Below are 14400 nucleotides of genomic sequence, written 5' to 3'. Positions count from 1 at the left end.
TTTCTTAAATTTTTTAAAATGCTTATTTATTTATTTTGATGGAGACAGAGAGAGAAAGCAGGGGTGGGAAAAAGAGGGAGAGGGAGACAGAGAATCCCAAGCTGGGTTCGCAAGGTCAGTGTAGAGCCCAGTTGGGGCTTGAACTCACAAACCGTGAGATTGTGACCTGAGCTGAAATCAAGAGTCAGACACTTAACCCACTGAGCCACCCAGGCACCCCCCCGCCAGAAAACATTTTTTGAATCAACACATTAATTTGGTTTGGATTATAAATTTTTCATTCTGTTACATTATCATATTATTATACTATTCACCTTTCCATTCACTCATTCATTCATTCATTCATTCATTCATCCATTTGCAACAAGTGAGTATCTTTTATGTGATACTCTGGTTCTATAATGATAAATAAAACAGACATATCCTGAATAATGTTTACTTGTCAAGTCAATTGAAATATACCGTTTCTTTTTGTCAATTTGTTGGTTCTCTACCCCAATAACACTAATAATTTTTGTTTCAAATAAAATTACAGCTAATATTGATAGGGTATAACCTCCTTGTTATGCAATTTGCTGGGCACTTTACATGAATTCTCCAATTTAATCCTCTCAAAACCCTATGAAATATGTAATAGTTTAGCCCTTAGGTTTGAGGGCTGATCCCCATTTAACAATTGAAAAGGCTGAGTGATAAAAACATAGCTATTTCCCCCACAGTTTCTCAGAGCTTCTGAGGGCTAAAGCCCAGTGTTATAATCAGATCATCGGTATCCAGAAGTCAAAATGCTTCTTTTTTTCTCTCTTTCGCTCGTATTCCAGTTATCTTTGGAAAATATGTTGATGTTAACTGCTCCCAAACAGTCAATCAGAAATATCTTTCTGAGCCCCTATGATTCTCCTAGACAAACAAAAGAGAAAAGATCACTGACTTCCTGGACCATGCATTATCACGAGAGTCAGACAAAATTAACAACAACAACATGTAAGTAAACAAAGGAACGAGAAAGAAACGGAAACAGTGTGACATGGCAGAGAGTGACCCAGTGATGACTCCAGATTAGATGGTCTGAACAGTATGTCTGAGAAAGTGACATTTAACTCGATATTCAAAAACCAAAAGGAGAGTCGCGTGTGTTTCCAGAAAGAACTTGGCAAGCAAAGGAATAGCTGCACAAAAATCCTAATGCAGGAATAAATTGCACCTACGTGAACGGCAGGGCAAGGCCAGTACAGCTGGAAGAGGGGGGCGAAGGCAGTGAGTGGAAGTAATGGAAATACAGACAGGGAGCGTGGACTCTATTCTAGGCACCGCTAGTAGATTCTAGAGGGGATGCAGGAGCAGGAAAACCAACCAGGAGACCGGCTGCAGTAACTCACGAGAGATGTAAGTGACTGGTCCAGAATGGAAGCAGTGGACATGGGGACAAGAGGCGGGGTCTGTTTTGCAAGTCCATCTACAGTCCTTGCAGGGAGAATGCCAGTCGGGGCTGAGGGAAATGGGAGGAGTCGAGAGCAGCTCCTGGATTTGAGGTCTGGGCTCACCGGGTGACATCCTACGTCCTTCCTAGGGTGGGGAAGACAGTGGGTGAAAGCTTGGGGCAGGATAGGGCCCTCGAGAGTTCAGTTTGGGGCTTGGTAAGTTTGAATACTCACTAGCTTGCTGCATTAAATATATTCCATTTGAGGGGCGCCTGGGTGACTCCAGTCTGTTAAGCGTCTGATTCTTGATTTCTGCTCAGATCATAATCTCACGGCTGGGGAGAACGAGCACCAAGTCTGGCTCTATGCTGACAGTGCAGAGCCTGCTTGGGATTCTCTCTATATCTATATCTGTATCTGTATCTATATCTATATCTATATCTATATCTATATCTATATCTATATAGAGATATCGATATATCTAAATCTACATGTAGATATATCGATATATCTATATATCTAGATCTATATCTAGATATATCGATATATCTAGATCTATATCTAGATATATCTAGAACACATGTGAGCGTTCCCCTTGTCTCCAGCTCCAGGACCCTGCCTTTTCTGCATTTTGTCCTTTCTTGGCTTTCCTTAACCCTGCCTACACCTGCACGGGGTCCTTTTATTAAAAACATGCTTAAATTACCTAGATTTTAATTTCTTTGATCGGCACGTGCTATATCTTGGCCGCCAGTCCCTTGAGTGATAGGAGAGTGAACTGGGAAGCCAGCACTCAGCTAGAGAGGCAGAGTGTTAGGGTGAGGGGGAAAGCTGGAGTTCAAGGTTAGCTCACGCCGGGGAAGTTGCCCCTAATGCTGAAGAGCCACTTTTCAGAGCTCAGGGCTCTTTACCCAGCCACGAAAGGAGCACGCTGGCAGAGTCCCTCTTCCCGTCTTGCCCTCATCTCCTCTAACAAACGCAGCGCAAGGCTATTAGTGGCGTTCCTCTTCCACATTGCCATGTCAAGTCGAGCTCTTCCGAAGTCATTATCTCTTTAATTTGCTCCCCAGGATGCTCACTCGCCAACAAGCAGCACCCACAAGGAGGATGGAGCCCCCGGTCCCGTCTGCTTTCTGGCCTCGGCTGTATTTTTCTTCTGGAGGGCCGTGTTGCATGGACAAATACTCCGTCTCCCAAGAGCAGAGCGCCTCAAGGATTCCGTTAAAAGCTCCAACGGCGAGGCGAAGTCACTTACCCAGCAAAGTGACCCGGCAAAGCGTGATGATGGATTTGGTTTCAACAGACCAAATATTCAGATTCAGGTGTGAGCTGCCAGGCAGGCGATGAATGTTTGCATAGAGGAATTTGGGGTATTCACAGCGCACTGAACATAAAAGGCAACTACTGGAAATCCTCGGTGTTGCCTTGAAAAGCCAACAGCTGAGAGCTGATTTCCAAAGGGTGAAAGTAGCTTGGGGGGTGGGCTTTAGATTAATTACATGCGATTTCTCTCCCTAATTGCCACAGGAAGTGGAGGCTGCCATTATTTAATTGGGGCTGTTGTTATTTAATTTCTTTCATATTCTGAAAAGCAATTAATGCAGTGAGGAGAGGTAGGCTTGAAGTTTTAAACGCTTTCTCCGGGCTTCCCAGAACCTGATCCTACCTCCTTTTCAAGGCGTAATTTGTACCTTCCCTCCTCCAGGATGGATGCCTGGATTCTTGTACTACATGCCGACTGCTCTTTCTTCTGTGAGTTTCTGTGAACCTTCTCTCCTGGAACCGCAGTGGTCTAATCCAGAATTTTCAATGTTTGGCACGGCCTCCTTCTTGGAATTCTATGGTTCTCTGGACTCCTAGTTAAAAGCCACCAATGTAGAGCTTGCTTGGCTTCTAAACCGGGAAATCTACACCGTGTGTTCCAAAGATGACCTCCGAAGTATCTTTTTTCTCTGCCAGCTGCGGAAAGCCCTTCATTACGGTTTTTACAACCTCCAGATTCCCTGCCCTTTTGAGATTTAGCAAACCTAGAATTTTGAAAGGTCAGAAACTGGCAGAAATCTTGGAGGTTTGCTAGTCCAAGAGTCCCTAACTTTCCAGATGAAAAAAAAAAAAAGAAGAAGAAAAAAAAAAAAAGCATAACTAACCAGCCCAGAATTCCTGGACTTAGCTGCAGAGGCTGGAATTCACTATCACCTTCTCCTGATTGCCACGCTGTGCTTTTTTTCTTCCACCTGAGGAATACTTACTCGCTTATTGAGAACATAATGAGGAACAAAGTTTAGATTAGTGCTCCTCAAACTTGAACGCGTAAGGCAGCTCTCAGAGGGATCTTCCGGGGCTGAGGCGTGAGATTCTGCGTTTCTAACAAATTCCCAGGTGATGTGGACGCTGCTGATTCAGACACCACTCTTTGAATAGCAGAGCCTCAGAGAAGGCTCAGTGCAGGTTGGAATTACATGGTCCTTGCAAGGGCATCAATTACACCTATTCTTTTTCCTTTTTTTTTTTTTTTCTTTTGTATTTCTTTCCAGAATCCCCTCCTCCACATTCTGACATTGGCACCTGATTTCCATCAGGCCGTTCTCTCCTCCACCTCGACAACTGTCAGTCCAAGGGCGTGAGGCATGTCCGGTCCTTCCCCCTGCCTCGTAGGCTCCTGGCCAATCGCTATGTCCTAGCCCCCTATCCCTCTGCTCGGGACGGCGATGTCTACAAGGAGCATACCACAGAGGCCATGCCAAGTGGAGACTTGCCAGCGTTTACTGAGGAACGGCATTCTCTTTTTGCTAGGCTCACCGAGAAGGCAAACCTGGAGAAGCGAAGCCATGCATTCTTTAGAATGGTTCGCCTGAGAAGGAATCTTGTGTCCTAGGAGCACCTAGGGAGTAAAAAAAAAAAAAAAAAAAACAAAAAAAAAACACACAAAAAATGTGCATCCAAACGATGACGCTGCGCACCTGGGTCCAGCTGTGCGTGAAGCCAGGTCAGCCTCCTGGACTTTTCTATTTTACGAGCAAATAAAATCCCCGGTTTTTGTTTCAGAAGAGCTTCCTGAACTTGCAACCAGTGGAGCCTTGCTTAATCCAGCTCCTATCAGGAAGGATTGGGAAAGTATGCCTATAAGAAGTCCAAGAGTTTGGAGAAATAGAAATTGATCAATCAGCCACCCGGAAGTATCTAGACACCTAGAAGTTCAAGATCCCCAGGTATCCCGGAAAACCTCGCTAAACCTCAGCTACTTGCGCAGGCAGGAGAAACCAAAGGCTTCAGGGTCCTTCATCCACTGAGCAATCTGCCTGTCTATTCTCAAAGGTGGGGTTCCAGGGAGAGGCTCCCCTACCCGTGGATCCCAGATAGGAGGCCCAATACTTTATATTCCTGCACATTCCTTCTTTCATCGTAATCCCTTCCTATGTCACGTCAGGGGAACACCTGAGCTCAGAGTGTGCCCTTGTGTCTTGCTGTTTGCATTAATTGACCAGACAATTTCATATCTCAGAACTTCCCCCTGACTCCTCTGTGGGCCAGGACAGGGCATGTATCCTCACCAAGCCAGTGTGTGGATTAAGTAGGATGCTTTGGACACCCGCCTTCCCGTGTTCTTCTCATTTCATTATCTGGGTTTTTCACTTTCTTCCCCCCCTCCCCCCCCCCAACTTGTTTCTTCTGTCTGATAAGCCATTCTGTCTGGAAACTTCCTTTGTGTTTTTTGGACCCCTCTTCCTGATTCCAGGATCTCCAGTGCCAAGAAAGCAGAGACCCCATCCCTCTCCACGATCATCACTTCTATGGCCCCAAATATCAGAATCCCTCCCCACCGTGCTCAGCTGTGAGTTCAGTAAAATCAAAACGAACATTGAGGTAAAGCAAAAATATGCAGATCAGGAGGCTATAAAAACACGTTTCCCGGTAACGTGGTAATCTTAGCTGATATTCCCTCCTTGGAGTCGCTAAAGTCTCTGCCTGGAGCACGGGTGTCTGTTGGCAGGTGGGGCCTCTCCCGATGCAGACACGCTTATTCCTGGAAGATGCCCAGAAAAATATGGGAATAATTAATTCACCTGTGTTTGGAAAGCAGACGAGCTATATCAATGGCTAATATGCATAGGAACACTGTGGTTATTCTTCAACCTACTTCGTTTTCTGGATGATATCTAAACACTGAGCCAGAAGGACACTGAGGGGTAGGAGCCTGGAGAAATGTGCCCTGCAGGAACCTCCTGGATCTCCCCTGTTTCTTTATTTTGCTTTGTTTTGGTTTGTTTTGGAAAGGTGACATACGAGGATGTGGCCCATGTGCCTCAGGTACAGTGGTTTGCCAGGAATGCACATCCTGCACCATAACACCTCGCGGGGTAACTTTCGTTCAGAAATGCATCCTCAATTCAATTCAGGGAAGAGGCTTTCAGAGGGTCATCTCATGGTCTTACTCCCCCCGGGTCAACTCTGCAGTAAAATGTAATATCCCTGGTGAAGAAACTCCATAGATTGGTATTTTAGGATAAAAGGCAAACTAGGGCAGATAGCAGAAAGAAACACGGGAAAGTCGCAGAAAGAAATATGGGAAAGTTGCAGAAGGAAACACGGGAAAGTCGACAGGGAGTGTCGAGGCATCCAAAGGATGACGTTTTAACCCTGGTTCTTTTAACTCAAAGAAAATCTGACGCGAAAGAGGAGACATTACTACTGATGCTATAGAAATCCAAAGGGTCACCAGAGACTGCTAAGAATAATTATATGCCAATAAATTGGACAACCTAGAAGAAATGGATACGTTCCTAGAAACATACAACCTACAGGAGTGAACCATGAGGACGCCAAAGACTTGAACAGATCCGTAATGAATAAGGAGACCAATCCTTCCTAAACTCTTGCAAAAAAAAAAAAAAAAAAAAAATTGAAGGGAACCCTTCAAACATATTTGATGAGGTCACCACTACCCCAATACTAAAGACGGACAAAGACATTACAAGAAAAGGGAACTACAGGCCAACATCCCTGATGAACATGGATGCAAAAATCTTCAACAAAATACTAGGAAAGCACATTGAAAGGATCATACGCCGTGACCAAGTGGAAATCTCCCTGGGATAAAAGGACGGTTTCATGTGAAAACCAATTCACGTCAAGCACCACATTAACAACATAAAAGATAAAAACCACATGATAATCTCAATACATGCGGAAAAAGCATTTGACCCAATTCAAGAAACGTTTGTGACCAAAAAAAAAAAAAAAAAAAAAAAAAAAAACCCTCCTAACTAAGTAGATATAGAAGATAGAAGACATTGACCTCAATAACATAAAACTTTCTTCTTAACAAGGAAGGAGGTGCTGTTATTTGTGGTAACATGGATGAACTTGGAGGACCATATACTAAGTAAAATCAGCCAGTCACCAAAGAACAAATACTGCCTGAATCCACTTACATAAGGTATCTGAGAGTGAAGTTCACAGAAGCAGAGAATAGAATGGTGATTACCAGGGGTGAGGGGCTGAGATAATGGGAAGTTGTTCAATTGGTGTAAAATTTCAATTATGCAAGATGCATACGTTCTACGGATCTACTGCCCAGCATAGCGTCTGCTGTTACCAGTAGTGCACTTAAAACTTTGTTAAGTGGGTAGATCTCATGTTAAGTTTTCTTCCCCCCACCCACAGACACACGCACGCGCACGCGCGCGCACACACACACACACACACACACAGAACACAAGAAAGCTTTGGGAGGTGATGGATATGTCTATTACCTTGATATTGCCGTGATGATTTTGCTGATGTACGCATACGTCCAACGTGATCAAATTGTGTCCGTTAAATATGTGCATTTTTTGTATATTGATTATACCTCAATAAAGCTGTTAAAAAAGAGTAATGAAATGCTTTCCCAATTGATCTGTTTCATTCTTGCTTTTTTCCAACCCATTTTTCACATGGCAGCCAGAGGTCTGTTGTAAATGGAAATTAGAACCTTTTGGCTCCTCTGCTTAAAACCCTCTGCTTTCTCCTTATGATGTCATTGGATTCTAAGTTCTTTACGCTCCAGACTCAATGCCTTCCTTCTACTCCTTGAACACGGTGGCTTTATTCCCCCTGCAGATCTTTGCATCTGCTGCGTGAAATGTTTTCCCCCCAGAATTCCACATCGTCATTTCTTTCTGCTCATTGTGTGCTACTGTTTCTCCTTTTAATATGGCATCTCTGACCACCCTGCATAATTCAGTACCTCCCACTCTCTGTCACATCTCTCTGTTGTGCTTTGTTCTCCAATAGTGTTTGTCACTCTTGGAAATTACCGTGTTTATTCACTCATTCATTCTCATTTTGTCTATTTCCCTCCCATTGTACTTGGCATATAATACATCCTGAATAAATAACGTCTCTGAATGGATGAGCTAGTTGTGTGCCTGCTTGAATTCCTTAATCTCTCTGGGTCTCAGCATCCACATTTATAAATTGAAGACATTAGACAAGGAGTTCCCCTGATATATGAAATCTCTACCCTATGGCCCAAATTTATGATTTGGGATTGGGATAGAGGAAGCTATGGTTGAGGGTTGTGACAGGGGATTGGTCCTTGAGATACTAAAGATCTTGTTGGTAATATAAAAGTAACTAGGAAAAAATGAGTTCCAATATAGATAGTAACTCCAATCAAATCCATAATTGCAGGCTGTCAGTGAATTCTGAAGGCCAGTGTCATTCTAGGCAGATGGTGGTCTAGAACGCCTCATGAAGGCAGGGTACTTCCAAGAAGAGTTGGTATTTGGGCTGGGCCATGAAGCATGACGCAGACAGGAGCAACATCCCTCACACTGTTGATTTATTTTAAGACAATTCCCATTTACCTCTGGACTCAAGGTGCTGGGACGTGATGTCATGGTGAAGTATCGAGTCAGGCTAGATTGCATTTGGTACCTAGCTCTGCCGCATGGCAGCTTTGTGACTCTGATCTCCTTGAACCTATGTCCTCATCTGCAAAATGGGATGAATGGTACCAATTACATAGGCTTGGGGATGAGGCTACCTTGCCCAACGCCTCTGAGCGTGTGGAACAGTGACTCATTCCTAAATTAGGCCCTCCCGAAATAGTAACGAACAAAAAGAGAGTAGTAGCATAGGTAACTCCATGTTTCAAGTTCTAATAGGCCATCATAAACTATTGAAGAAAAAAGATCAGAGTGAGAGAATAAAGAACTACATTTCCAAGTTTACAATCTGCCATTAACTTTGGGTCGTTCACTTTCTGTGACACTTGGAGTCACCTCACATTTCTTGACTGTTTAACCATGCCAGGGTGGGTGTTGGTCTCCGGGTGACCCTTTAGAAGCTCATAGCCATGGGGGGGGCACCTATACACATGCTTTCTACTCCCTCAAATTAAATATATAGAGAGAAGCACAAAAATAAAGCTACTGGTACTGCTTGCAGTTCTCAACAATGAGCTCCGAGACTTCCAGAAACGTCCCCAGGTTGATAATCTCACTACGGCAAATATATATATTATCTCATAAACTTCTGTAAAAGTAACTGAAATATGTGTTTGTCTCAGCAGTATTAAAAAATTCTACATTTGGTGGAATCCTCTGTTCTACCAAAGAGCCATCGCTCTCTCAGACTTCTTCTCTCTTACTCTATCTCTACCACCAGCAATAGAAGAAGGAGATCCTTCTTTTCTTGATCATTTTTCAGGAAGAAATGTTTCAGTCACGTCATTGAAGTGACGGGTTAGGAAGTCCAGGAACGAGGTTGGTGAAATGAGGCTTGCTCCTGCCAATGTAGAGTCTGAGGTGGTTTCTTCAGCAGGAATTGTTTGCCTTAGTTTTGATTTTTAAAATTTTCAGTAAGTATATTAAAATAACAGAAAGACACTCCTTGTCTTATAACTGAGTTTTTGCTACCCTTTAAGTTTTGCTCTCCTTGCGTGCCTCACTATTGTCCTGGGATATACGCATGTGAGTCGAGAGAGAGCAAAGCTGGGTCCAGTAGAACTAAGGAAAGCATAGAGTGGCGGCTGGGCTCACACCCCGATAAATCTAACAGCCATGGCACCAGGCACATTACACACGATGCATTTAATCCCTATGATAATTCCCCAAGGAAACCATACATCTCCATTTGAGAGGTGAGGCTCACAGTAGGCACTCAAAAATACGTGTCAAATGAATAATTATAATAGTGCCTTGATTTTTTAAGTTTATTTATTTATTTTGAGAGAGAGAACGAAAGAGAGAGCCCAGGTGAGAGGAGCAAAGAGAGAGAGAGAGAGACACAGGGAATCCCAAGCAGGCTCCACTCTGTGAGTGCAGAAGCTGAACCGTGAGATCATGACTTGAGCCGAAACCAAGAGTCGGACTCTGAACCGACTGAGCCACCCAGGCTCCCCGTGCCTAACTTCTCTTGAATGTGCCAGGGACTCTACGAAAAGTTTTGTATCTATCAGCTCATGGCAAGTTCAAGATCGCAGATGAGGGACTGATACCCGTTTAAGGTCATACAATGGAGAAACAGAGAAAGGAGGATCTGAACCCAGGGAGGGTTTTCAGATAAAACATAGACTGTCCAGTTAAATGTGAATGTCCCATAATGATTATTTATTATTCATCTGAAATTCAAAGTTAACTGAATACCCAGGGGTTTTTTTTTTCCTTTTTGAACTTTTCAACATTCAGACTATTTTTAGAGAATTTTAGATTCACAGCAAAATGTAGGGAAGGTACATAGACTGTGCATATACTCCCGCCCTCCCGGAGGCACAGATTCCCCCACCATCAGCTCCCCCAGCAGAGGGATACCTTGGTTATAACTGACGAGCCTACGCTGGCACATCATCACCCAAAGTGTTTACATCATGATTCACTTAGTTGTACATTCTATGGGTTTGCACAAATATATAATGACATTTATCCATCATCACGGTATCAAACAGAGTATTTCCACGGCTCTAAAAATCTTCCATGTTCTACCTACCTCTCTTCTCCCTTAACCCCTGGCAACCAGCAATCTTTTTACCGTCCCCACAGTTTTTCCTTTTCCAGAATATAATACAATTGGAATCCTACAGGAAGTAGTCTTCTCAGATTGACTTACTTCACTTAGGGATATGCATTCAAGTTTCCTCCACATCTTTCGTGACTTGATAGCCTACCTCTTTTTAGCGCTGAATAACATCTTATGGTCTGGATGGACCACCGTTTGTCCATTCACGTACTGAAGGCCATCTTGGCTGTTTTCAAGTTTGGGCAATTGTGACTAAAGCTGCTATAAACATCGGCATGTAGAGTTTTATGCGGACATAAGTTTTCAACTCCTTTGGGCAAATACCAGAGAGCATGACTGTTGGGTCACATTCCTAAGGGAATGCTTAGTTTTATTTTTTTTTTAAGTGTTTTATTTATTTTTGAGAGAGAGCGCGCGCACAGCAGGGGAGGGGCAGAAAGAGAGAGGGAGACACAGAATCTGAAGCAGGCGCCGGGCCCTGAGCTGTCAGCATAGAGCCCTACACGGGGCTCGAACCCATGAACCCTGAGATCATGGCCTGAGCCGAAGTCGGTGGCTTAACCGACTGAGCCACCCAGGCGCCCCAGGGAATGCTCAGTTTTATAATAAGCTGCCAAACTGTCTTCCAAGGTGGCTACTACTTGGCGTTCTTATCAGCAATGAATGAAAACTCTTGCTGTTCAATACACTTGCCAACATTGGATGTGGTCAATGTTCCAGATTTTAGCCATTTTACGAAGTGCACAGTGACATCTCTTTGTTGTTTCAACTTGGACTTCCCTGACAATGTATGATGTGGACCACCTTTTCGTATGCTATTTGTCAGCTGTATATCTTCTTCAGCAAGGTGTCTGGTCAACCCTTTGATCCATTTTTTAACGGGGTTGTTTTCTGATGGCTGAGCTGTAAGAGATCTTCGCATATTTTGGAATGCCCTGTATTTTTCTTCACTAAATCTGGGAACCTTAAACCCAGGACATCTGATGACAAGAGGGCACATGCTTTTAAGCATTACATTCCCCTGAGAGCCACACAATCTAAGCCTCCAAGGTCACATACAGTAGGTGGAAATGTGGTCTTGACTCAAGTTTGCCCGAATCCTGTCTTCACACTGTTAGCCGCTAAACAGAAGGTCACCTGCCTTCCTTTAAAGATAAGCCTGTTTGTTGCCTGTTGTCTCCTCATAATTACCCTTAAAAGTGCCTTACTTCTGCTTAATAACCACTCACCATGCATGAACCATATTTACATCAGAGCAAAGTGACATATATGTAGGTGTCGCTGACATTTGCGGTCATCTGCTCGTAGTTCAGATGGCGACTTTTGGATAACCCCAGTGCTCAGAGCCCTCTACACCACAGCCATGCAGCGGCTCCCTCCCCTGTCATCTTTTGCGTCTCCATCCATTCAGTGGGGGAGCTGAGGCAGGTAACGTCCAAGCCTTCTGCCATGACGCTTTTCTTGAGTGGGTAGTGGTAACAAATCCCATCTTATTCCACCTTCTCTGGGAAGCTTTTCCCAGATGATTGCCCAGGCGGATTCCATGCTCACCCACGTTCCCCTGGCTCCCTCTGCAATGACAATGGCCCTTCCCATACTGTTCTGTAGTTTTCTCTCCAGTAGGGTGTAAGTTCCCTGAGGGTGATGGTTCTTGCTGTTTGCCGCTATGGTGGCCCAGTGCGTGGCTTTGTCGCACTTACCAATAAGTGTCTCCTGAATGAATCAAAACGTGACTATATGGATACACAAAGAAGGCTCTCGAGAAGACGAAGAATGGCTGGGAAAGTTGATGGGCACTTAGGACCCCCTGGGGTCCCTGTGCATCTGGTCCTGATGGAGGCATCCGACTGAGCGACTTGGAGGAAGCAGTTTCAAAGGCTCTATTACGCCCTGGCCCACATCACTGACTCCACATGGCCAATCTCTCAAGATCTGCAAGGTTCCTCTGTGCACATCTCCCCTCACACTGAGTTAGAAACAGAAATGGCAATAACGATCGCAAACAAAATAGCAAACCATCTTCTCACTGCTGGCCGTGCACTGTGACTCCTTCAGGGTTGGTCTCTCAGAGAGAACACATCTGTCCCATCTTGTCTCCTAGCCCCATACACAGAGTGTCAGGTAGAAAAACGATGTGACTTCTCCTGGGATAGGCTAGTCGCTGAGGCGGCCACGCCATTCCTGGTAAGTTCCATGCTCAGCGATCAAAGAGCCCACATGGTCAGCTTTCTGTCTAAAACTGTCCGGTAGCCCCTGTCCTTGCAGCCAGCCCCTGCTGAGTGTTCCAATACAGCAGATCCCGGTTATTTTATCTGGGTGGGGAGGGTGCTTTTAATAACTAGAACTTTTCTTTCATAATAATCAAATGAAGGAGGTATAATTGGCATAATCCCCATTTTACAGATGAGAAAGCTGAGGCATAGAGAGGTTAAGTAAGTTGTTCAGGGTCGCCCTGTCAGAGGCAGAACGGGGATCGGAACCTGTCTGGGCTGATAAGAACAGGCCTGTTTCACCGCACTGCCAGTTTTAGGGACTTTCAAAAACAGTCTCTCAACTGACGTTTTCGATACGTGATCAGGATGAGAACGCTGAGATTCAGTGAAGTTGAAGAAATGAGACAAGACTATAAAACTCAATGAGTGCCAGCCTCAGAATTCCAACCCAGGTAAGTGTAACACCACAGCCTGTGACACTGTTAGCTCATGCTCTCTCCCCCCTCAGCCTTTATAAGCAAATTAATCAACTCCATATACTCATGTCCCCTATCTGCGAACAGAGGAATTTATACTCGAAGATCATGAATGATTCTTTCAAGTCTAATATCCTCTGACTCGATTAAAAGCGTCTATTCACTGAACACCAGTTTTGTGACATCGTGGGAAGAAACGGATACGATGAATGGGGTTTCTGGGATCCAGAAAAGTAACACATGTAAACGTAACGTGAACGGCATCAGCGTATCACGTGGCTCCAGGGAGGTCTAAGCTCAGACTCTAGTGCCAAGGTCAAAGTTGGAAGCAATAGTGGACTTATTCACTCAACTATTTAGGAAATGACTATTAAGGTCAAGTGCCTTGCTGGGCACTAGGGGTAAAATGAGAAACAAAGTAGGCTTCAGGAAGTTCACTATCCAGTGTGGGAGGCAGACAAGAAAATGAGCGACAAGCCATGGTCAGGAGCACTCCATCTGTGGAGGGGGGATTCCCTGGATGGCACCGTACAGAAGACTTCACAGGAAAGGTTCAATGAGGCTGCTACAGTCCCTCAGAAAGGATGTCACTAGGCCAGGAAGGGGAATAGTCAACTGGTGTTCCATGGGGACATGATGGCCCAAGCACCGAGGAGATATATGAAGAGTGAAAGGTGGACAGATGAACATAAGCTGCATTATGTAGGACCTTGTATGCACCCAGCTGCACCAAGGAGCTGGGATTTTGTTTTTGTGTTTTTTTTAAAAAAAAAAATTCATGTTTATTCATCTTTGAGACACAGAGAAAGACAGAGCATGAGCAGGGAAGGGGCAGAGAGAGGGAGACACAGAATCGGAAGCAGGCTCCAGGCTCCGAGCTGTCAGCACAGAGCCCGATGTGGGGCTTGAACTCACGAACTGCAAGATCATGACCTGAGCCAAAGTCGGACTTTCAACCGACTGAGCCACCCAGGCACCCCTGGGATTTTGGGTCTGTTCCAAGAACAATGAAAATGATTGCCTGAGAAATACAAGTAAAGGTAACTGCTGGACTGGACTACTTTTTTTTTTTTTTTTTTTTTACAAGTAAAAGTCATGAGGCACTTCTGTGATCTTGGAGACGTTTTAACTTCTAATGCCTTAGTTTCCCATCTGTAATGAGCATATTCATAGGACCTGGCTCCTGGGCTTCAAGAAGAGACTCTCCATACAGCAGAACACAGTGCCTGATTATCTAGCGATGACAACTGTTATGTTCCTTACAGTTTGACCATCATTAGTATTCTA

The 14400-nt window shown here is 44.4% G+C and overlaps 1 long non-coding RNA gene across 3 annotated transcripts; it reads right to left on the bottom strand.

The window, feature by feature from the left end:
* Positions 1-255: 255 nt before the first annotated feature.
* Positions 256-7400, bottom strand: LOC122237780. Of its 3 annotated transcripts, XR_006216423.1 has the most exons (5): positions 7175-7400; positions 5280-5445; positions 4382-4541; positions 1380-1566; positions 256-900 (listed from the first exon to the last, which is right to left on the bottom strand). It is a non-coding gene; the product is annotated as an uncharacterized LOC122237780 (long non-coding RNA). The 3 variants fall into 3 exon arrangements; XR_006216424.1 differs by lacking the exon at positions 1380-1566 and having other exon boundaries at positions 258-900; XR_006216425.1 differs by lacking the exon at positions 4382-4541 and having other exon boundaries at positions 259-900.
* Positions 7401-14400: the final 7000 nt, after the last annotated feature.

Source organism: Panthera tigris, chromosome B1 (assembly GCF_018350195.1).
Source record: "Panthera tigris isolate Pti1 chromosome B1, P.tigris_Pti1_mat1.1, whole genome shotgun sequence".
NCBI classification, from domain to species: Eukaryota; Metazoa; Chordata; class Mammalia; order Carnivora; family Felidae; genus Panthera; species Panthera tigris.
The sequence above is the reverse complement of the archived record's forward strand: the minus strand, read 5'-3'. Positions and strand labels throughout refer to the sequence as shown.